General features: G+C 37.1%; 1 protein-coding gene across 1 annotated transcript in view; it reads right to left on the minus strand.

Moving 5' to 3' along the window:
* LOC108966524 overlaps nt 1-18579 on the minus strand; it is a gene marked incomplete at its 3' end in the record, with an annotated part of 124545 nt that extends 105966 nt beyond the window's left edge. Inside the window, exon 1 of the mRNA XM_018929468.1 lies at nt 18296-18579. The remainder of the gene's footprint in view (nt 1-18295) is intronic.
* Between the last annotated feature and the right edge of the window lie 5590 nt (nt 18580-24169).

Below are 24169 nucleotides of genomic sequence, written 5' to 3' on the forward strand. Positions count from 1 at the left end.
ATTGAATTTCTTAAAGGCACGAAAAACACAAACACAATCAACGGAGCAAGACAGCATACAAACACCGAATCGACACATGTGTGTGTATATATATGCTTGTATGGTTGTTTATGGTGCCTTCTTTGTATGCATGCACACACCTACACGCATGTAAATGTTTCTATGGCAAGTCAAGCCAAGTGAATACTGGCAAATAGATGATTTTATGTAAATAAATGTATTATACTGTGTGCGTGTGTACGCGCTGCAACACACATACAAGCATAATATACATATAAACACATGTATGTTTATGCATATGTGTGGCATGGATAGCTGTCTAGAGAAGAGCATTGATATGTTATAGCTTAGCAGTAGCACTCAGCCGTATTTGCGCTACACCGTCTAGCCTTGGCACAGCTCGGGCGCTTACAAACCGTTATAACACACTACAGTCACATTTAAACAATTGCATAAGTGTATGTGTGGCATATGTGCGTAATGCCAATCGCTGTCAATGTGCCTGGTGTGCCTTTTATGGCTGCAAGTAACGATAGTATGCGTGTGTTGCATGCAGCTGTTGGCAAAGAGGTTAATATGTGTTGGCTGGATGTGAATAGAAATACATATACATATTTGGTACAGCAAGAAAAAATGTTAACTTCAGCTGCACCAAAGCTGTAATACTACAATACCCTTCATAGATGCGTTTCTTGTAGCATAAAGTGGGTATGAAAAGGAATTTTTCTCGTTTAAGATCGGTCCGTGGTGCTTTGGTGAAGGTAGCTGCTATCTGTGTTAAATTTGAAGAAGATAACTTGTCAAATGAAAACGTTTTACATACAAGCACTTGCATCCGATCGTTCAGTTTGCATGAGAGCTATACGCCAAAGTGATTCTATATTGGCAGTTCCGACAAATGAGCAGCTTCTTGAAGAGAAAAGGACGTGTGCAAAATTTCTAACCGATATCTGTGGTTTAAGCTCGCATATGGGGTATCCGACTTTTCCTCCTGGGTGTCACAAGCTTCGTGGCAAACTTAGTAAACACCACATTTAGGGTATATATGAAATAGAACACTACAATTTTGTATAAATACATACAAGCATATATAAATATGTTTTTATGTGTGCGCCTTTGAATGTATGGCACGCTTTTCTGCATTTTTATCAATTCAGTCAGCTTATCTGCTCACCAACTCGTAAGTAAAAGTATCGCATCAAATTTGCGCATGTATATGTGTCACGGCAATTTACATATCTATACACATACATCTACATATATGCGTGTAAGTGAGTTTATTATTTTTTCCACACACAATTTGCACACAAGGGTGGCACGCCATTCCAGACGCCTGCGATAGTGTCAGCTGTTGGCGCATTGGACCAAGACGTTAACGTTGATTTCTGGTGCGAGTATGTATGCGAGCTTTCAAACAATTTTCTGATTTGTTATTTTTTGCTTAGATTCTCCCTTTGCCTTCAAAGCAGAAAAAAAAATCAAATCGGAAACGAGTAAGGAATGTATGCAAAGGAATTGCAATGAGCAGCTAAGGCGCATATCAATGAATAACTATGCTTTGCCCCCCACTACAACTCGTCCTTACCCTCCTGCTATTTATACATATATAACTATATATGGTAAACTATATATGGTCACCCTTCAGCGCCTCTCGCCTCGTTCGCATAAAAATGTTAATGAACCAATTTTTCAGCACTTTCGCATATCTTTCGCACGAACGAAGCCGCGCTGCTGCTGCCAGTCAGCTGACTGACTGCAGCCCTACTGACTCGTTATTTGTTGGCAGGTTGTAGGGCCGTCGTGGCAGCAGCAGTTACAGCTCTTCAGTGTGCAGTGAAATTGCGAAATAAAAATGCTCCTTTTTCTCATCTTTTCATCACGCACACACATGCGTAAAATTACTCTGAGAGTTACAAGTGTATAAATAGTAGAAGCTCATACATTGTTGTCGGAGCCTGCAAGGACTATCAGCATGCGTGCAAATACTCGCCGGCGGGACATAGCCTTTTGCGAAAGCTTACATGTGAAAATGCATACTTATTGTAATATACAGGGTGTTGCATAAAAGTTTGGAGGGTGTAATGAAAAATGGAAAACAAGACCATATCGCGATAGGCTAGCTTTGAAAAATTTATAAAAGCCATCACTCAGCTACAATCCAAAATTCACTTCGGAAAAAGAAAGGGTGAGTTAAATGAGGCCATAAAGAGTGAATTGCTACTCCAAAGGTCGCCTCGGCTGAGATCAAACATTACTAAAGTATATTCCAGCCTCACCGTTTGTAGTTCTCATACTCTTCCGAGTTAGCTTTTTCTATGAGTGACAATATGAGTTTAAAAAAAGCTTTTTCAAAGTTTTAGCTCATAAGAAAGCTTAAAATCGATCCATAACTAACAAAAGTTTTGTCAAAAAATGTTAAGACATATTGCTATGTCCTTTTCTATACGTTTTCCCGAACTTTTTTTTTCTAAAATACTATTGCCTTCATTGCCTATGTCACACCCTGTATGAAGTCAGACAGCAAAATATCCACTTTAATACGCACCAATTCCGTCAAACGTCAATAATAATTTTTTGCCATCCTTCCGCCAACCGCGTAGCACACTAACGCACACTTACGCAAACACAGCAAAACTCATACAAACACATATCGCGCATACACACACTCACGTTTTTATTATTCCATTTTGGTGTTGGTTTTATGTGTGTTACAATTTTTATTGTTGGCTGCTGGCTTAGCAATTTGCCTACATATTTATTGTTGCCATTGTTTCAGTTGTTGTTTTTGTTATTGTTGGCGGTTATGTTAACTTCATCACCACGAATCTATGCTTTGTTTGTGTTTGATGTTTAAACGAATAGTACTAGGGATTATTATTATTATGGCTATGACTGTATTTGGGTCAATTCAGCGGGGAGGCTACATAAATGAATAAATTCACACATACACATACATACTGCACACACGCGCTCACACATTTACATAAATATGGCGCATATTTTTTGCGCCTTTAACATAACAATGTCTAATAAATATGTATGAGGCGTAAGTTGTGCTAAAAGCATTCCCCAAACGGCCGTGATTCCGGATGAGCGCGAAATTTTAGCCAATTTTTTTGTTCAGACGCTTCGCTCATTGTAATTTTGCTTCTCTTTTTTCAGTCTTGCAAAAGTCAATTTAGTGGCAATTCGCTAAGGGAAAGCGCCGCTACAAGAGCTCTGATATTTAATTTTTGTCGCTGACGGCACACAAAAACAAACACGAATACCGTTATGTCAACATGTAGTCTGTTGTGCAACTATTTAACTTTGAACTGTCGAGCCGCGTTGGGGGATTTGAAGTTCGATATTGCTAAATTCATGCAATTCGGCGTGTGAGATGTGAAGCTAGGAGCAATTGGATGTGAAAATATAATTAATTTTAATGGCGTAAAAGTATGTTGAATTTATTTTGGGCGCGTTCAGAGCTTTTAGGTAACGGTAATTGAGCTTTATGCGCTTTTCAATAAGTACAAATTTGAATTTATTTTGGGAAATATAATTTTAATTGTTTTTGCGAGCTCTATAAATCTTCATTCGATAACGAAAAGCTTTTTTGACGCTTTCAGGAAAGCTTTGATAATCCATACATATATCTTACAATATACTTTAAAGTGAAAATTAAGCAAATGAGAAATAATCCTTTTTTAACGATAATGGAAAAACCTTTCAGGAAAGCTTTGGTATTGTATATGTACCGTTAGTTCTAAAGAGAATTTAGCTGATGTGGAAACAGTTTTCTATATATGTATATATGTTTTTATTTCTAATTTGCAATCACACATTAAAAGCTTTTTTGGCGCCTTTCAAAAAAAGCTCTTGCTATACGAAGTCCTATTCAAGACTCCGCCAACAATTTGGACTCAAGTGTACTAAAAACTTCCATACTTATAACTTCGAACTAATAAAGCTATATAAGAGTTGTATCCACTTAATTTCTCCCTCTTCTCATGTCTCAACAAAGAAAATATCTTCGATAAGCGGTCAAAGTAAAGTCGTTACGGAAGAACACCCCCGTTGTAAAGAAATAGCAATCTAGGTCTACCGTGGTTAGCTAATAGATTACTTATGCTCCTGCTAAAATTCTTCACATTACATACAACCCTGAAGTTTCACAATCATAGCACAGTTTTAGGCTCCTTAACGATGACAGAGTTTTCTACTGAAAGGCTTCACACCCAATCAGCCTATAAATTATATATACATATATATCAGGATTGTGCTTTGTGAGTATTGATAACAGTAAAACAAGTTGCTTTCTAATTTCAAAATTCAATTATAGAAGTTTCGCACTTTACAGAACTAAGCCCAGTAGAAATGTCTTCAATAATAATATATATATGTATATATAAACATGTGGGTATGTGTGGCTGTGTGAACCTGCGGTGCATGAGGTTAAATGAGTTTATTATGTAATTAATTTAAATTGAGGCTCATTAATAATTATTTGCTATTATATATATATATATGAATTTATATACATACACATACTTAACAAGCGTGCATATTTCATTTCACACACACCGCAAAGCATTTGACCACCAATTTCGAGTTTAATCAGATTTCTGGCATTATTTTATGGATTTTAGTTTCGTGTTATTTCCTCAATTTAATATTGATTGCTGTGGTTAACCAAAAACTATAATTTCTTGGAAATTGCCCACTAGCGGCAACAACAATCAACTCATCTACAAACAACAAACAACAATACGTACAACCACAACATTACCAACAACATCAGTTATAAGCAAACATGAAGGTAAAAAAGGAGGCAAACATCAGTAAGCCCCGTCAACAACAGAGGACACGCAATGGCTTTGAGAATTTATTATTGTTACCCCGTTTTGCACGAAACGAAATTGTCGGAGGCTTTCGCTAAAACAAAAATATAAAAACATTATAGCAACGGCAAAAAACTAAATGGGATCGTTTAGCGTTCTGTGCACTACACATTTATAGTGAGATTTGCTGTTGTGTACGTTTTCGTATATTTATTTTGCAACAGGTAATTTTGATCTTTCCATTTCAGCGCCCAGCAAACGTAAAAACTAAATATTTAGCGTTTTTTGGAATATTAGTGAAACGCTCTTAGCCCAAGGCTTCGGAAAAACATTTCAATGAGTAGATTTTATTTTTTTCGGGTCAAAACTCTTCGATATTTAGAATTATAAATATTTATTTATTAAATCAACAGCTATCTCTATGAATCATCATGTTTTACAATTTTTCAAACAATTTTCTAATTAATACGGCAAAACAGCTGATGGTAGTTTTGGCCACAGCCCTTTCATAAGCGTTATTTGGCTGAAAATTTCTGCTTCGAAGGCATTTTAGAAAAATTTTGGTGTAAAATTCCATTGATTTATTTGGTTAGTTGTAAAAATGATTGCTCGCTCACATATGTTATTGCAATATTCGATACAATTTCATAGAAAATTAAAAAAAAAAATTATGTTTTTAATATAACAATTTAAAAATGTATACAGATTTTGGATAGTACGAACCACAGCTAATGTGAAATTTAGAGAAATTTGATTTTTTTGTCATACTTTGAAAGTTTATACCTTTAAAAATAGCATACTAAAATTTTAAATCGATATATCAACTAGTTTTTGGGTTGGAGCACAGTTACAGTTACATAAGATTTATACCAATTGTATTTTTAGATTCTTAATTAATTTTGCTTGATTTTGCCAGTCTAATCGATTTATACCAGTTTTTATTTAGACCAGATTTTTCAATTATACCAATTTTTTTATTTGGTTCTCAATAACCCTAATTTGTGAAAACGAATCACTTTTTCTTTTATTATACTAGTACATCGTCACCTGAAATGCAAAATAACGTATCATCGAAAAATTCGAAATTGAGTGTCTTATTGATTACGATTCACTACTTCAAACTGCATACATAATATTACATACATATGCCCAACATTTTCAGGTTCTGCTCCCAAATATAAACCAGTTTTAAACAATATTAACGTTTTTTTCACTCATGTTTCATTTTATTTCGTGTTTCATTCATGCCACTGTAAATTTCCGAAAATGTTGTTAATATTTTGCATTTCAGGTGACGATATGTAGGTTATACAAGTTTATTTAAGTTATAGTAGTCTACTACTTTTTCACCAGCTATTTCTTATATTCTCTGAATTCTATGTTTATTTATACCAGTTTTTTTTCATATTCTCAATTACCCTAATTTGACAATTCGAAAGAATGAATGAATGAATGGTGATGAGGAATGCACTGCGACCTTTGGTATATTGTGCCCTCTCCTTATTCACATTGACTCGCCTAGACCCAGCCCATTAATGAAGTCAATCAACAGATGCTCCGGGGTTTCAGGCTCCCTGTCGCAGAAGCGGCAGTTGGCGCAAGCTGATAGGCCCATGCTGTGCAGATGCCTATTTAGCTTGCAGTGACTAGCAGCCTGAGTTTGTTCCTGGGGAGGTTTATTACAATTCTGAACCTTTTCAAGTTATATCCTCCCATTATATTATATGTCTCATACTATGAGCCAATGCTCCTCCCTGCCTACTCTTTCCTCTTTACCCTTAAAGGGTTCGGGTCCTACCATTTTGGTGGAGGCTGTGGAGCGGGCGATCTATTCCTTTACAAAATAAAAACACTTCTTTTTTGAGTATAACAATCTATTTGAGCTATGTCAGTCTGTTTAGGTTATGCTAGTCTATTTCATTTATACCAATTTTGGTTTTAGATTCTTTACTTTCTAATTTTGTCAAAACGAAGGCAGGTTTTATTTCATAGTACCAAAATATTTTCTATTCCTTTACAAAATAAAAACACTTCTTTTTTGAGTATAACAATCTATTTGAGYTATGTCAGTCTGTTTAGGTTATGCTAGTCTATTTCATTTATACCAATTTTGGTTTTAGATTCTTTACTTTCTAATTTTGTCAAAACGAAGGCAGGTTTTATTTCATAGTACCAAAATATTTTGCTTATACCAGCCTATTTCAGTTATACCAGTTTAAATTTTATGTATCAGTTTTATTTATACGAGTTATTAGTCAATTGTGCAAAATTTTAAGAAGTAAAATCAACTTCGGCTTATGTTATACCAGTTTAAATTATTTAGACCAGTTTCGTTTGTACCAGTTTTTTGGTCAATTACTTTAAATTTTAAATGAAATGAAGTTATTGGCTCTTATTTACCACATGTGTACATTTTAAAGTATATAAAATATATAAGAACTACACTACACTACACACTGAAAACAGACCTAATAAAAAAGTTAAACAAAATACCCATTTCATCCATAAACTCGCTACTTTGCAACACTAATATTAATAGCCGCCAGTTTTAGCCGAGCTTCTCTGCATAAGCTTGATGGTCATAATTAAATTCAGCGATGCAAATGTATTTTCCCTTTTGTTTTTGTTTTTGTATTACTTTTTGCTTTCGCCACTACATTCATTTATTTTTGTTAATTGCATTTACTTGTTATTTATTTTGTGCGTGTATATGAGAATATTTCTTGTATTTTCGTCTGTTATATGCAGCCAGCGCCCACCCACTGCCAACACCAGACGTCGTCACCAAAAACAACAACAATAACAACATAAACAAAAATATAAGCAAGAATATTTTATTAATTCCCCAAAGTGAAGTCGGAGCGACCAGGAAAATGTAGCGAAAATAGGCGCCGTCTACCGAACGTCATATAGGTGAGGTGCGGGCTGGAGCGGTGTGCTTGGTTCGGTAGCAGCGCATATTTGCGGCGCAGTGGTAAGCGTCCGCTTGCCAGCAATTTTCTTTAATTTTACTTATAAAATTCTTATGAAATTCGTGTTTTGTTGTTAATGACGTGATTTCAGCGCAAAGCAAACACACAGGCGGGGCTAGGTGGGTTACAGCAAACACAACACACCGTTAAGTAATATTAAGACTCATACTCTGCCGCACAATGTGGCAATTAAAGTCATAGTGGTAAGAAAATGAAGGGGCACACCGGAAGTCAAGCATTGCTTGTAGACCGGATGTGCTTTAGTGTGTATGCGTGATTGTGTATACACCATTATACATATATATATATATGCAAATATGTTTATAAATAAATGGACCGAGAAGCAGTATACTTTCACTAACGCCCTTCAAGCCCTCCACTTCTTAGTTCTTAGTTGTTGCTATGTATTTTTGCAAAAGTGTTATTAAGGAAATATTTTGAGGCGTTGAAGTGTTGACAGCAGCAGTGCGTTTGAATGAAGGGCCACAAGTGCTAAAAAGCATGAAGCAGCGCAGGCCAAGAGCAAAAAAAAAAATGAAGGCAACCGAAAGTGGGCGCATAGCAAACGGCAAACGGCAAACGAAGTAAAGTAGTTATGCAAGTGTCGAATGTGGCAGAAAAACGCAACACTTTCAACGATAATTAAAGCCTTGGCCAGCGTGACAGCGTGATGTATGCTGTGGATGGCGGACCGTGAATTCGGCAAGTCATGAAAGTCATCAAAGTTTGGGTTATTAAATTGCCTTGCAGGCTGCAAGCTCACCTCGGCCTTAATAGACCGAAAAAAATTTTTCTAATTACAAGCAATGTTTTGTAATTGAAATTTAAGCAAACCGCAAATATCTGTGGATATCTGTAGTTATGTATATATGTATGTGTATGTAAATGTTGTTATTTCGTTGTATAACAATTTTGTGGCATTTGGTAAGCCAGCACGCTTGGGTGCATTAAAATATACTATGCTTTGATGGGTATTTTTTAGATTTGAAATTCTAATGAGCCGAAAATATGCTAAGCGCACAGGCCTGGTGCTCGTTAGTGTTCACGAACAAAAGGAAGATTTTTTTTAAAAAATATTACAACATCATGACGCTTTATTAAAAACGAAAATTTTCATATTTCTTTTAGTGCGAGTCAGCAACAAAGGTCAATATATTGGGTAGTCGAAAAAGATTTTTCGTATTTTGTCATTATATGTTGTTGCAGTCGTATATCTCTCTGCTGCGCCGGCCTGGTCGACTGTCAACAACTCATAAGATTGAAGCAAACAATCGAGAAAACAACAAACCATCAGAACAACGCTAGACCACACACATCTTTGATGACTCGACAAACACGTCATTACTAATATTTATTCAATTTGCTTCACCAAAAAAAATAATTAATAATGACACGATAACTATGGCATACTTAACAAATTTATTTCGTGAGAATTTCAATTTTACTTTATAAGACTTTATTTTGTGATTCAGAAATAAAACGAACATTAATTAGTTTAATTATTTTTCGCCAAACAAATCACAACGTTGACTACTTAAAATCTGCGCTTACTCATAAATGAAATGAAATTAAATTTTTTCCAGCAAAAATATATATGCTATTATAAAATGTATGTGCCGCACGCAATCATTTAATTTACAATGATTTTCTTTCCCAATTAACATTCCAGCTGCAGTAAAAATGAGAAAATTTCTTTTTATTTGCATGCCGATGAATACACAAAAATTTATTGCCACCTGCAATTAAAATGATTTTCATTATGCACGAGCAATTATAAAATACAAGCGCACATGCACACATACATATGCACATAAATATACATGTAGACACTGAGCTGTTGAAATGAAATTCACGCACTCATTTCGGCAGTCACGTAGCTGCCATTCTGTGCACCCCTCCCACCGCCCCGACCCCGGTTTAATGCATCTATTGCCTTTCAGTCATAAATAAAATGGCATTAACTCTCAAATAATCCTGTTGGTCGCATAAAAAAGACAAATTATGCCTTAATTCAGCAGCTAGTCGAAATTTCGAAATTGCGTAGCATACTTTTAGGTCATTAGAAAGGCAAATAGCAAGGAAATGAAGTTAATTTTATTTAGCACACCTGTGCGTTGAGTGCATGGGATTATTTGGCTTTGCTTTCGGCTATATTTTAATTTTTTTTTTTTTTTTTTTTTTTTTTTTTTTTTTTTTTTTTTTTTTTTTTTTTTTTTTTTTTTTTTTTTTTTTTGTAATATTTCACTGACCTCTACGCAGCTGCAGCCATACAAAGTGGCTCTCAATTTAATTTAGAATACTTTGAAGGAGCATTGTTTGTGAGCTTAGATTTGAAGGGAGGCGTGATACATGGCAAGAAAAATTCACTTTCTTTGGATACTTAGAGCAATATTTAGGCGTAGAAAGGGGTACAAGAAGTTTTCGCACATTTTTTTTTTTTTTTTTTGTTTGAGATTGTTTACAACTAAGCCTAGCTGGACTCAAAAACTTATAGAAGAAGCTAATTTATTCGGGAATCCGTAATATAAAGTATATAAGGAAATCGCTGAAGATCCTAAGGATTGTTCGAAAAGCAAGAAACGAAATTACTCACAAGTCGGTGCTATCTTATGCCTTCTAGTCCTGAATCTAAGGAGCTCGAAAGAGCACGATTATACGGCTTCGAGATATTTCTGGCTCAGAATGCAACTTAAAATTCTATTGAACAGTTATAGGAATTCTAATTGAACACTATCCAATAGACACCCATACGGTTAGGCTAAAACTCTGGTTGGACACATACCGACAAAGTTGTAAGGAGGAAGGAGCAAGGAGAAGAAGAGCAGATGATTGCTTCTTCAAAGTTCATCGTGCTTTAAACATTCGAAGAAATACTACCGAAGTATGCTTTTGGTGGGGCAGGAAAGCTGGATCTTTCGATACACATTTATCCAGGATCCAAGGTCTTTCTTTAGGCCATTGAATAGATAGTTCCACAGGCGAACCAGGACAGCGGGATCTTTTGATACTCACTTAGGAGTTCTAAGCTGACAAAGCTGGTTACTCCGTGATCTTTGTCGCATAAATGTAATTTTGTTGTTGGGATGATTTTCCAGTACGATTAAGTATACAATCGGCTACGGCTACTGAATTCCAAACAGCTCATATTGAGACCATGTGAGATCTTGTGGAGACGTACTTTTTTTTTTGTTAGTCACGATAATATTTTTATCAAATGGAACGTCGTGCTTGTTGTTGGAGCAAAAATACTTGCTGAGCAATCCTGTTAAGCTACAGTTCATTTCTTTTAATGGAGTGATATGTAGAAGATCACGCGTGTAAGAAATGAACGGCATTCACTTTGGAGTGACCAAAAATTATTCTTTTACATATGACTCAAGTAGCTCAAGAATTCCGGTCTTAGACCAAGTATCCTCTGGTAGTCAAAGGTTAGTCAGGGCGAGCTGAAGTAAGAAAGCGAACCATCCCTCCAATGGATTGTAAGCTGGTTTTGAGAGCCGCCATGCAAAAACGCCCCCAATGAAAAGAAGAAAGCAGCCTTGGTTGAGAAAAGGCATGTACCTGAAATGTCCGGTCCCTTAATTTGAAAGGTGTCGCTGCCCAGCTGGTTGATGTCTTCGTTAGAATTATTTACGACGGTAAAGAACATGAAGTCTTTTAAACTTACAATCTTCTACATTCCATTCATATTTCTTAAATTTTAACACTCGCTTCAACTTAGTACATTCCACTCCACTGCTGACAGGGTTGCATGAAGGTAACATAAGTTTTGCTTTTCTCCACTTCTCCACTTGCATACACAAATTTCGGACATTCTTGAAACTTTCTTCCGGTTTCCTCTAAGTTACATATTTCAGTTATTCAACAACCTTTTCCGGCAGTGTATGCACACACAATGCGCACAATTTGTTACGTTTATTGAAATAAAGTGCAAAAAATGTTAATTTTCAAATATCTAGGCTAGCACAAAGCACTGCAAGCCGTTTCCTGCCTGTGCCTCACCGGGTTTAAATGAATTTGTAGAAGATAAATAAAAAAGTATGTATGTATTAAGATATTTTTTCGACGTCTCACTCCACAGATTTATGCGTAACGCGCACACAGCGGCGCATGAAATGGAGGAAACAAAGTGATAGCTGTAAAGCTGTTGAATAGTGCGCACGCATTCATTTGGCAGCACGCACATTCGTCACTTCCGTTATGCCGCGACGGCCATTTGTCCTCGGTCTCACTGCCGACGTTGCTTCAGCCACAATTTCCGCCCTACAAAAATATGCTAAATACACATTTCAGTTTCAATTTGAGTTCGCATTTCGTTTATTTATTCTTTCCACTTTATTCACAAATTTCACAAGCTTAGCCCCACGCCACCGACAAGCTGTTGGCTAAGTGCGCGCAACAGTTTCACCTGTCGCCAACGCCATATCGAAGTTTGCCTTGACTCTGTCGTACATTTTCTTTCACGCTTACGCTCATCCCAGGCGCCGCGTCGATACTAACGCTACTGCTATAATCTCATAATAACAAATTCCTTCCGTACAATTTCAAAAACTCGGCAGCCCGTAAGTGAAGAATGCTCATTTCGCATTGCACCGTCGGCATGCTGTGTCGCCCCGCGAGTGTACAAGCGCACAGACCTCACCTACGGCCTCGCACTGTGCCGCACGCGTCAGCAGCTTGAGGCGTCAACGAGCTGCGTTTGGCTGTAAACAACCGACGCCATAGTGGATTATAAACTTCACATGGCTGGCGGGGTGGGGTGTAGGTTAAAAGGCGCTGAAAGCAGATAGGCCAGCGAAGCCAGCTAATGTTGCACTGTTACAATAATAATAATAACAACAAAGAGAGTAAAAAATGTGAATTTCAAAAATAGAAGAAGGCAAAAGGCGCTCATTTAAAAGGTGAAGCCGCAGCACAGACTTATACATACACACATGCGATCATGGTATGCTTTGCTGCTTCAAAAGCTGGGCCGGGGCGTATGAGTAACCTCGGTGCGTGTGCGTATGCCAACACAACGTTCAGTGTAGCTGTTGAAGCATGTGTGTGAGTAAGTAGTAGAAAATACAGTAGATATCCACGTGTCCGTAGTTGCTTTACGCATGCATGTATGCATGAGCTCTTCGGTATGGGTGAGCAATTGGAGCGTACAGTGAAGCAAAATGATGGTGGAAGAAGACGCTTAACAAAATATTAGCGTTAATTTGAAAAAAAAGAAAGCGTTAACTTCGATTACACCGAAGCTAGAATACGCTTCACAAGTAAAAAAAAAAATTATTACATAAAATATTGATTTTGTTCGTATAGCTGCTATATGTCATAGTTGTTCGACCTCAATAATTTGCTAGCATATCATTGCAATGACTTGGATGATGATCAGTGCCGAATTTCATTGTGATACTTTATCAATTAAAAAAGATTTCCATATAAAAAGCTGATTCCGATAGTACAGTTTTTATGGCAGCTGTAAGCTATAGTGGTCCGATAACGACGGTACCGACAATTAAGCAACTTCTTTAGGGAGAAAAGACGTGGGTAAAATTTCAGATCGATATCTCAAAACTGAGGGACTAGTTCGCATATAATAAAATGAAGTGGAATTTGAGTCGAAAAATAGAAATAAAAAATAAATATAATAATTAGAATAACATTTCTTAAGTTAAGTTATTTAATTAACAAATTTGTTTGTGTACCACATACACTAAAATGTCTTTCAAACTGCCTAAAAAATTCAATTTTCCCACATTTTGTCCCACTGTCCCCCCTCTCCAACTAATTGAAGTGAGTGTATGCTTGAGTCCGCTTTTTCAATTTATGTTCACAGCTTTAACGTTAAGCGAAACACATCCGTATCCATCGTGTTTACCCAGAGTGCCGGCAATTCAAGCACAAGGCATACATGGCCCAGCGCAACGCGCATTCCCCGAACCAGTCATTTGGTAGTACACCTTCACGCAACCTTTCGCACCGCTCTCATGGAAGTAAATTAAATTTTTATTTTTATTACGAAAATATTTTATTTAACCTTACGAGAAGCAAGCAATGAACACCATTTATAAGTGCATACACATACATACATGCATATGAATATACATATGCGCATGTGGTATGGGTCGCATCAATATAGGCTACGTGCCTACTTTGCCACGCAGTGTGCCGTACCTGTGCGTCGCATTGATCTTCGTTCGTGTGAGTACTTGCTACCGGGAGACCAGTGCTATCACTCCAACGCTGCTTGGCTAGTGGATGCGCGGAAGCGTAAGTGGCCATCACGACCGCCATAACCACCGCGACCAACAACAGTTATCCAACCGTTATCCAACAACTGCGACAGCAAGCGCAACAGTCAGTAAGAATGTGTGGCATGGGGCATGGCGCACATCTTTTGACTTGCGTCTCGAATCCACTTTTCCGCGCATATAACATTGTCGTCGTCGAGTGCGTTGTTCGGTATAAATTGCATTTTCCCTTTCCTTTCCAGTAGTGCCCAACGCTCGTTCCATCGAGTACTCGTCTATTTGCGTGCGCACTCAAATAAGCTCATCAGTGATGGCGTATGTTCATTCCGAAATGAGTCTTTTTACATGCTCGCATTTTTATAGTGAGTGTTTCTGTTAGGGAATTTCATTTCTTAAAGCCATTTTTCAAAGTTGCGCTCCGAATTGAACTGAACAGTTCAAAAGTAAGAAAATTCTTACAAAAAGTTGGAGGATTCCTCAAATGATGAATGTATATTTGCTTACTATAACCAACACCTACCGTCCATCTAAGGATCTGGCTAGAATTCACCATCGGTATTTCTCTCTTGAGCTCTCGCCGATTCGCACTCGTTCTTCTTGTTTCTACTCCGCATTCCTAATGGTCTCAGCATCTCTTTCTCCCTCCTGCTATACCTGGTAACCAAAAACACTTAGGCCGTTCTCCCATATTCCCATTTTCCGTTGACATACCGTCTGTCTAAGGATCTCTTCCACTATCAGTGACCACCATCCATCTTCGGTATTTCTCTCTAGAGCTCTCCTCGGTATTTCCCTCTAAAGCTCCCGTTCGCTCTTATCTCTACTTCGCATTTTCCATACACTTACTCGTTCACCCAAAGTTTCACCGGTGCTCCCCGACTCACATACACTTGCCTAATGCTTTCACCAGTCCGACAAATCGTCGAAAATATTTTCATAATAATAGGATCTTATCAAAAGACAAAAATAATTCAACGTAAGCACCCTGTAAATATAAATACTACATACGCGCCCAAATGTATGCTTCACCGCCACATCGCTTAAATTTATATTTCGCCGACGATTTCACTATTTATTATACGTTTACCCGACAGTGTAATTTTGCGAGCAGCGCCAATGAGCTTGTACGTAATTTCTTAAAATGCTTATGGGGCGCTCTCTAATCTCATAAACCGCTTGAAAATAATATTAGGCCAATTGAAATTATGAATTACCCGCCACAACTTAGAAATGAAGCATTTGCGTTTTGTATTGTGCGCTCCCTTCCCCTCAAATTGTTGGGGTTGCGCTTTCTTATTGTTTAGCTTATGCTAACTTTTTAATAGCCCATAGGGAGTTATAAATTCAAATATAAATTAAATTCCCAAACAGAAAAATAAAAGTGAAAATAACAAAAGTAACATATTTATTTGGCAATGTTTGTATGTATGTGTGTCTGTGCGCTTTGTAATAACTATTTAGATAACACTTGCACGTCGTAAATCTCATTTTACGAGTAGAGATAGTGTAATTAGATCAAGCGCACGCTTTAGCTTTGGCCAAGCGACCTTTTGCTGTGTGTGATATAATGTTTGAAATATTATATTTTAATTTCTATGGCATATATGAGCATTTAAATGAAAGCTTATAAATTGTTGTTGCTGAAAAGTGAAATGAAAATAGCTGTAAATTGTATCAGCCTTCATGCGTGTGTGTGTGGAAATCATAATTTGTGGCTTAACATAACTGTAATTAGTTGGAGTTTATTACATTTTGATAGCAACGCTTGCGGCTCTCTTAAATACATGTCTATTTGAAGGCGTTAAGCATTAAAATTTTCCTCTGTTGGTAATTAAGCAGTGCGTTGGGCAAGAGTTGCCAAATGCTTGATTTATACACACTTTATACAAAATGTTTCACCAAGGATATACAGCCTTCCTGCCAAGTAGTATTAATCATTGTTAAGTGAAAGAAATATATTCACAATAGGCCCTGGCAGTTGGTGCTCTATTTCTGTCAATATTTTGCTTTGTAAATAGTAAAGGTCTGAAATACCTTTTTCCTGTCAAGGGTTAATAATACGCTTTAGACGAGAATGTAGAAGAGGTTTAGGAGGGGAGGAGAATAGGTAATCTATACCTACGGGACCAAAATGGATAGCGGGTTTGGAACAGGAGTATACTCCTATGATCTTCATATCATATTCCCAGCGGGAGTACTAGGCATATAGAAGGCTTGTGTAGTTATATTTAACTACGGAAGATACAGAAGGCGCCCGTTCAGATATCCAGATGACACTACTAACCCTGCCGTCCCCAAAAGATCAACTCGAGTGTAGTAAACGAGCGAGGAAGGCTTTAAGCTCACTAACAGGAGCACTCGACTCAGTTATCAGTGAGGTTCCCAGTCGTAGGAACATTTTCGGCAACCAAAAAGGAGATGAGCTGGATACTTCAGGAGCCTCTCTAGACGAATCCCAGGCAGTGACAATACCGTGTCCGCTAAGAATGATCAAGAGGGAGCTCAATACGCAATTTGAAATATAATGGTGCGAGGATAGCGTGTAGTATATACAGACTTACAGCTAGCATAATGACTTTCATAAAATAGGATCTACAAATTTGCCGTTAAACTAAGAAGTTGCCAGAAACCCTATTTTATTTAGTTTTATTCATGGAAATAGTGGATACTTCGATATACTCTCAAATAATCGCAGAAAAGCGAGACGAATAGCGCATACGATCAAAAAGAGATTTAGCTAAACTGTAATATGGTATAATTTTTGAGAGGGAAAATTCGAGAGGAAAGCTTGAAAATTTTAGATTTTGCAAACATGTTTATTGATCTCAATGAATATTAAATATCACTAAGACCAAGTTGCCTACGAAATACAAGAAACCATATTTCAATTGTTTCATATTTCATAGTCACAATCACTTGAAGATATGACCAATATATAACCAATATGTAACCAATATATAACCATTTTATAACCAAACCTCATATTTTGTTTCAACATGACTGGTTTCTGTTATGTGGACTTTCTTTCGCCTGTAAAATTATGAAAAGGGATATTACGCTATTTTGCATTTTAGATGGCGATTATTCTTCTATTTATACTATACCAGTAAATTTCTTATTGAAAATATACTAATAAAGGGTCCTAAAACTACTTGAGCTCGTTTCTAAAAATCTTTAAATTGAAATAACTTTTTGCATATAAAATTAGTTTAAATGCGGACTAATATGAAGTGTATACAAAACTGAATATGAATTATTTTTGTCTCAAAGTCAAGCCTTAAAGCAACCCTCGTAATACAGTTTAAGACTAGCAGTTAGTAAATTAATTACTTTTCAATGGCGAGTGGTTATTTTTCCCCCTTCTTGCTTCATTTTTTTTTTTCTAACTAGTCACATTACTTAATTTACGGAAGTCCTACGAAACAATTACCAAAATTCAACATCAAAGGCAAGCAGGAGTATTAAGCTCCGGGGGGAGAGAGAGACAGAGAAAATGGAATTACAGACGAAACTTGAAGCCGAAGCGAGCCAGACAAGCAAGCTAATGAGTGCATAAGCATATTTTTTTATTTAATTTATTTATTTTTTCTTTTATTCATTTAATTATTTGTGTTTTTGTGCTTATTCCTATCTATTTTTTCTTTTTGTTTTTTGCTTAAGCTTATATTTCTTTATATTGAGTTATAGACCACCAGTGAAAGAAAACTGCAGCAGACATTAATTTGGTAGTCACTAAGTCTGATAAAAATAGCCAAACGTAGACTACACTAAATGAGTTAAGATACTTAGAAAATAACACTGCACGATATGTGAAGTAAGCAGTGACGTGAAGGCGGTTGCTTGGTTAGATAAAAGAAATAGCGACTAATCCGCTTGCCAGCATTGGAAGCGGCTGAGGTGCGCGGTTGACTAGGCGGAGGCATACAAATTACGGCAAATCTAAAGTAGAGAATGCCTGCAGACAGCACGAAGGCGACAATTGTAGGCAGTCAGACGCTATTAAAAGCACGAATCACAACAAATACGAAAAAAAATCTGCCAGCAAATTGTGGATTTCCCTGGGTAAAAGAAAATCATTTAAGGGCAAACACCGCAATGTGCCATTGTCTTCCGGCTAAGTGTGTGTCTATGCAGTTTGAAGTGGTTTTTCGCTGCTAAATATGTGTACTTGCGTTTGTTTGTTTGTGTGTTGTTGTTGCCAAAGCTCGCAGTTAAGCCGCATTGGGCGCATGCATAAATTCTATTTAACCTACTTACTACTTACCTTGTGACAAGCGAGCAATTGCCGCTCACCAAATCGAAGGCGCGTCTGTCTATAAATGTATTTGTGCGCATATGTGCGTGTGTGTGTGCTTGTCGTTATCCTGCGCTGCGAAGACACAGGCACCTTTGCTGTAAGCGCCTATGCGACTGCCACTCGTCTGTGATGTCTTAATCCTCGTGAAATGACAGGCGTGGATTTTGCTGCTACGAATGGGATTAAGCACAGAATGTCGTTTGTTTTTATGCGTTTAATTTAATTTTATGTTTTGTTTGATTTCGATTTTCCACCCACTTTCTATGTAATTTCGTATTTTTCATCACTTTTATTTTTATTTATTTATTTTATTTTATTATTTTCTTTTATTATTTGCAACCGCTTGCTACGCGCACTCATAGATTCGTGTATTTATATACCGTTATATATTGTATTTTTTTTCGTTTATTATTTTTCACTTTGCATTCACACTTTATTCTCGCACTTTATTTTAGATTAAAAGTGATTGTTTTAACATTTAAAATTCATTTGATGTACGTTCAACGATTTTCCAGCCACACGCAGAGCAGTGTATGGTGGCGCACGGCGCTGGCGCATAGCCGTCTACAGCAGCTTACAATGATTTAAGCCCCGTTAATGCGCTGCAAAAATAACAACCGGAAAGGAGTGTGTGTGAGAGAGAGAGAACGCAAAAAATAATGGTTTAAATAGTTTATATATAAAAGCAAAATAAAGTGTTAATATCGCCATCATACTTCTACGTATTCATATGTATATACATACGTGTATGTTAGGGTGAGCTAAAACGAGATAATAGCGTATTTACAGTTTAAAATAAATTTGGAAAATTGAACACACAAAAAATTTACTTTGTTTGCAATATCCTTCACAAATACAAACATTTCCTTATTAGCACAGAATTGCTCTGGTACAGTTGGTATGGCAGCTATGTGCTTTTATAGTCCGATCGGAACAATTTCTTCGGAGATTATATTGTAGCCTTAGGTAATGTTACGCGACGAATTCTGTAAAGTTATCTCATGAAGTAAATAAGTTTTCCATACAACTACTTCACCGCAAACGCTCAGTTTGTATGGCAGCTACATATATGCTAAAGTGATCCGATATCGGCCATTCCGACAAATGAGCAGCTTTTTGGAAAGAAAAAACCGTACGCAAAAATTCATATCGATATCTCGAAAACTAAGGAACTATTTCGTACACAATCATATAAACGGACGGACCTGGCAGACAGAGAGACATGGCTGAATCGACTCAGCTTGTCATCCTGATCAGTTATATATATACATTATAGATTCTTTGACTTTTCCTTTTGTGTGTTACAAACATCAACATAATACCTAAATTTTATTATTTTCCTGATTTCTTTTCTAATTCGACCAGCCTCATAAACCTAATTTCATAAAATCGTTTATACGCCCATTAATTATTACATCTAATCCACGTTTAGCCTCCCAAGTGGATTTCGCAAAAGTGCCGTTCATTAACCCTCTTTAAATAATTTACTCCTAAAAAATAAAAATGTTTTTCAACAACCCTCACATTTGCTACCAACAATTCAATGCTACCCACGCTGCAATGCACAAGTAACCGAGACCATATAAATACAAGTGCAAGCAGTCGGCTACATTTACAACAACCAGTCGTACTTGTATTAAATTACCGTTCGCTTTTTGCTGCCCTTCCATCATTTTATTACATTTAATGCTTTAATTTACACAATGTCACTGCCTTTAGCAGATTTCTGCTTATCCCGAATTTGTTGTGAATTGCATTTTTTGTTATAGTTGTTGCTAGTTTAGCATTTTACGCGCACACATACATATTTCTCATCACAATTGATGTGCAATTGAAACTTCTAAAAACGAGTTGAAATAATACTACAACAACATGTGCAACTGTTGAAAGGCAGGTGAATGGCATATGCAAAAACAATAACAAGTGATATTATGTGAAGAGAGTACACGAAAAATAATTTTAATTAGTTTTAATTATATAAGGGGCTGGAACTTGGTTGGCGGCTTTTTACACATCCAACTTATAGTTCGTACTAAGCACCAAGTGAATACTACCTGTTCCTGTCATTCATTGTGGAGCCCAAGTTATACGGCTGAAGACTAGGCATTCGCATAAATAAAGTTCCAGCTTCCATCAACCTCCGGGTAAGCTCTGCATTCCATCAATTTTCCCTCTTTTTGAAGATGGAATCTTAAGTGTAGGTGCCCGTGATGACCACTGTAATGTTACTAAGCCCCTTGGAAAATTTGTGCATATTCCCTTAGAATCCACTGCTTCAAACAACCCTAGAAGAAACTGAATGGCCTGAGACAGCTTAGAGGAATTTTGCTTCCAGCTGCCGATTAACGGCCAGCTCATCTCTCTTTTCGTTCCCTTCTATATCCAAATGACTGAGTACCCAGATGATGTTAACAGAGTTACCTATTGAGAACCTAGTCAAAGTCTGCTTGCATAAACTTGCGCAATGAGATTTACTATTGGCGCTACGGATGGCCTTAGTTGACGCTGGGCTATCCACCTGAAGATTTATGGACTTGCTGGTTAGAGGAGAGGCTTTACTAGCCCACAATTTTGGCAGGAAATACTGAATTGTAGACATTTAATTTGCGACTACTTTCTGTATATGGATTGCAACAGAAGGTGTGAGTCCTGTTCCTATTTTACCCTCTGATTCGTCGGTGAATATATAGATTACTTTGTTGGAAGTGTAGATCAGAGAAAGATATTGGTACATTCTCCTCTATCACTTGTATATTTTGGGTAGCTGTGAGGGATAACCATCAGAGTCTTAGTTGCGACCATAAATCCCAGCAAGCAAACCCCCTGCACAAACAAGAGTAGTTTCTAGATTGATCGGAAGAAAAATGTATAGCTCTCAAATTTATATTCTCAAAGCAAAAACGAAAAAAGTTCACAGATTGATATCTAACAAGATTTTTTCTTTCTTTTCGGGAAGTACACATATTTGAGCTCTAATTGGGGATCCTTGGTTCCTTGAGTATAAACTATCGTCATAGAAAAATATGCCTTTCTACTGAAAAGAAAATGTATCGAAGGTTAAGGAATTTCTTATTGATCGGAATGTAAAAAAGTCATTATCTGACACACACACAGATGGTGATAAAGGGATCATTCGGTAACTGTGGTGCCTTGCCAACATTCATAGGCTTGATATGAGTTAGATAATGTTGCCTTAATACTAAGGGAACTATTTTACTTCAGTCATGAAAAATATTTAAGGAAAGTTCTATAACCTGCAGGACGACTCATAAGTTCTAGGCAAAGAGAGAGAGAGAGAGAGTTAGTTCAATACAAAATATTTATATTTTATACCACAACGTCCCTTGCCACACAAATTTTTTATCAGTGTACGAAGCAAACTGAGCTAGCGCATTGTGGTAAATATTTCATTTTCTATATATGTATGTAATAAATAAGTGCACATATATATATTTATGTATATAAGCATAACGATATATTGTATGAAATGAATGAGCAAAGTTTCAATTACAAAGCCTTGTAAATTTTTGTAGTGCCACCAGAGGAGTAAGCCAACTAAGCGAACAATCAACGCAAAAAGCCAAGCAGCAGCCAAACAGTTAATCACACAACTATCTGGCTGCATACCGACGCACATACACGCATATATATATTTAAGAGGGGGGAAAAGCAGCGAGCGAATTGGCGCTTGTACGGGAGTGGAGAGTGGAGCGTGAGCGTAAGTCAACACGGCAACACTGTATGACACAAAACGCAATAATTTCAGCAACTACTAATTACAACTGTTGAAGAAGCATCAAATGGCAAGCAGTGCGCGGAGCCACTTGCCAGCACACTCACGCAATCATTCACCAACACACACGCACACACAGACACCAACTCACCGAGTAGCTCGGCAGCTAAACGTCAGCGCACCGACACTTGCCTTGATCGTTTGTAATATGCTTTGTTTACTAAAATGTTGTTCGCATTGTTTTTAGGTTTTGCACTTGTTTTCTGCTGCTGTTGTTGTTGTTACTGCTACTGTTGACGTATTGTCATTTGATATCCTGTTAACGACAAAATGCATTAAATAAGCGAGCAAATGAAAGAGCAACAGCCACATGCAACTCACCACGAACGAAACGGAGTCACAAAAGTAATTGTAGAAGCAGACGAAGTGGAAATGGAAGTTGAAGTGTAAGAAGAAGAAGAAGCAAACAAAGAGGAAACCGTGTTATACTCGGAAATGAGCGATTTTCGGGTGAGACAGCATGAAATTCTTGATAATTACTGCAGCGTGTAACAAAAACAACAACAAGCTAAAGCTTTTGCTACGACTGCACCGAAGGTATAATACCATACACATTTGGATTTCATATACTTTAGAGGGGTATATAAATAGCTTTAATTTGTATGTGTTCGAACAGTTTGTATGGCAGCTATAAGCAAATCTGATCCAATCTGAGCAATATATTTGTGGATTGTAGCATTCTCTTTGACAATAATCTATGCCAAATTTAATGTAAATATCTGCTCAAATAAAAAAGTGCTCCATATAAGGTATTGATTTTGCATTTGACAGTTTGTATGACAGCTATATGCTATAGTAGTCCGATCCGAACAAATTCTTCAGTGATTATATATTTTACCAATAAAATAACCCCTCTCAAGCTTCGTGAAAATATTTTGTAAAATAAAAAAGTTTTCCATACAAGCACTTGATACCTATCGATCATTTGTATGGCAGCTAAATGCTATAGGGGTCCGATATCAACAATTCCGACAAATGATGAACTGCATAAGGAGCAAAGAACGAATGCGAAATTTCACAATGATATCTCAAAAACTAAAGCTTAGCGCATTTATAGAAAGCAGGACGCCTGTTCAGGGTATACAAAGGCATAAGAGAAGTGGCAACGACAGCAGCCGCTTACACAGCCTAACCCGCCACCAATGACAATGCTAATGGCAAGGTAATAGCATGAAAATTGTCAAACAACAGCAACAACAACAACGCAAAAGATAAATATTGTCAAAGCCATTTCACTAGCTGTTGCTAAAAACCAAATTGCCAACTTTCTCAAATTTGTCGCCGCTTTTGTTGTTGCTGCTTGTTGTAGTGTAACTAGGATTGCTCATGTCACTGCGCACTCACCTTACACTGTTTGGTAGAAATATGCTGCTTCGTCTCGTCCACTACCTGCTACCTGCTCTAAATAATTGCTACGGAAGACCCGAGCAACCAAGCGAGGCACACTAAGTAGCTGAAGTTTGAGTAAAGCTCTTTTACAATTGCCAGCTTAGCGCAATGATTTCAACTGTACGTACATACCCATATGTAGTTTTACAATTTAAATGACTTTTGTAGACGTAGTGTCTACTTGTTTTTCGAAACTCATATGTGTTTGTGTGTGTACATTATATTTATCAGTGTATCATTTGCGAAGGCTTAAAATGTGAAAGTAGGCAGAAAGCTTAGTTGCTCTTACAACTAAAGCAGGCAGAACAAGCTTTGAATTCAGAGAATTTCTGATTTTTTTTTTATCAGATCGAAGGTGTACTTGTAGACTGTTTACATCCCAAAAGTTCTTCTAAACTTTTTTGAAAGCTCACCAGGCAGTCACTTTTTATACAGGGATGAAGTTTGGAAGGCTTATGTAATCCTATTTGTTTGAAATTCCCAGTACCGAGTTCCATTTTGTGATCACTACAAATTTTTTAAGGCAATCAATATTAAACCCAATAACTTCGCTTGCTGGGTTTTCATTGGGGTGGTTTTTTTACGTGGCGGGTCCCAAACCCAGCGCACAACCCTATGCAGGGAATGTTTCGCCTTCTCACTTTAGCTCACCTTCGAAC

Source organism: Bactrocera latifrons, unplaced genomic scaffold (genome assembly GCF_001853355.1).
Source record: "Bactrocera latifrons isolate USDA-ARS-PBARC rearing strain unplaced genomic scaffold, ASM185335v1 scaffold_163, whole genome shotgun sequence".
Classification (NCBI taxonomy): domain Eukaryota; kingdom Metazoa; phylum Arthropoda; class Insecta; order Diptera; family Tephritidae; genus Bactrocera; species Bactrocera latifrons.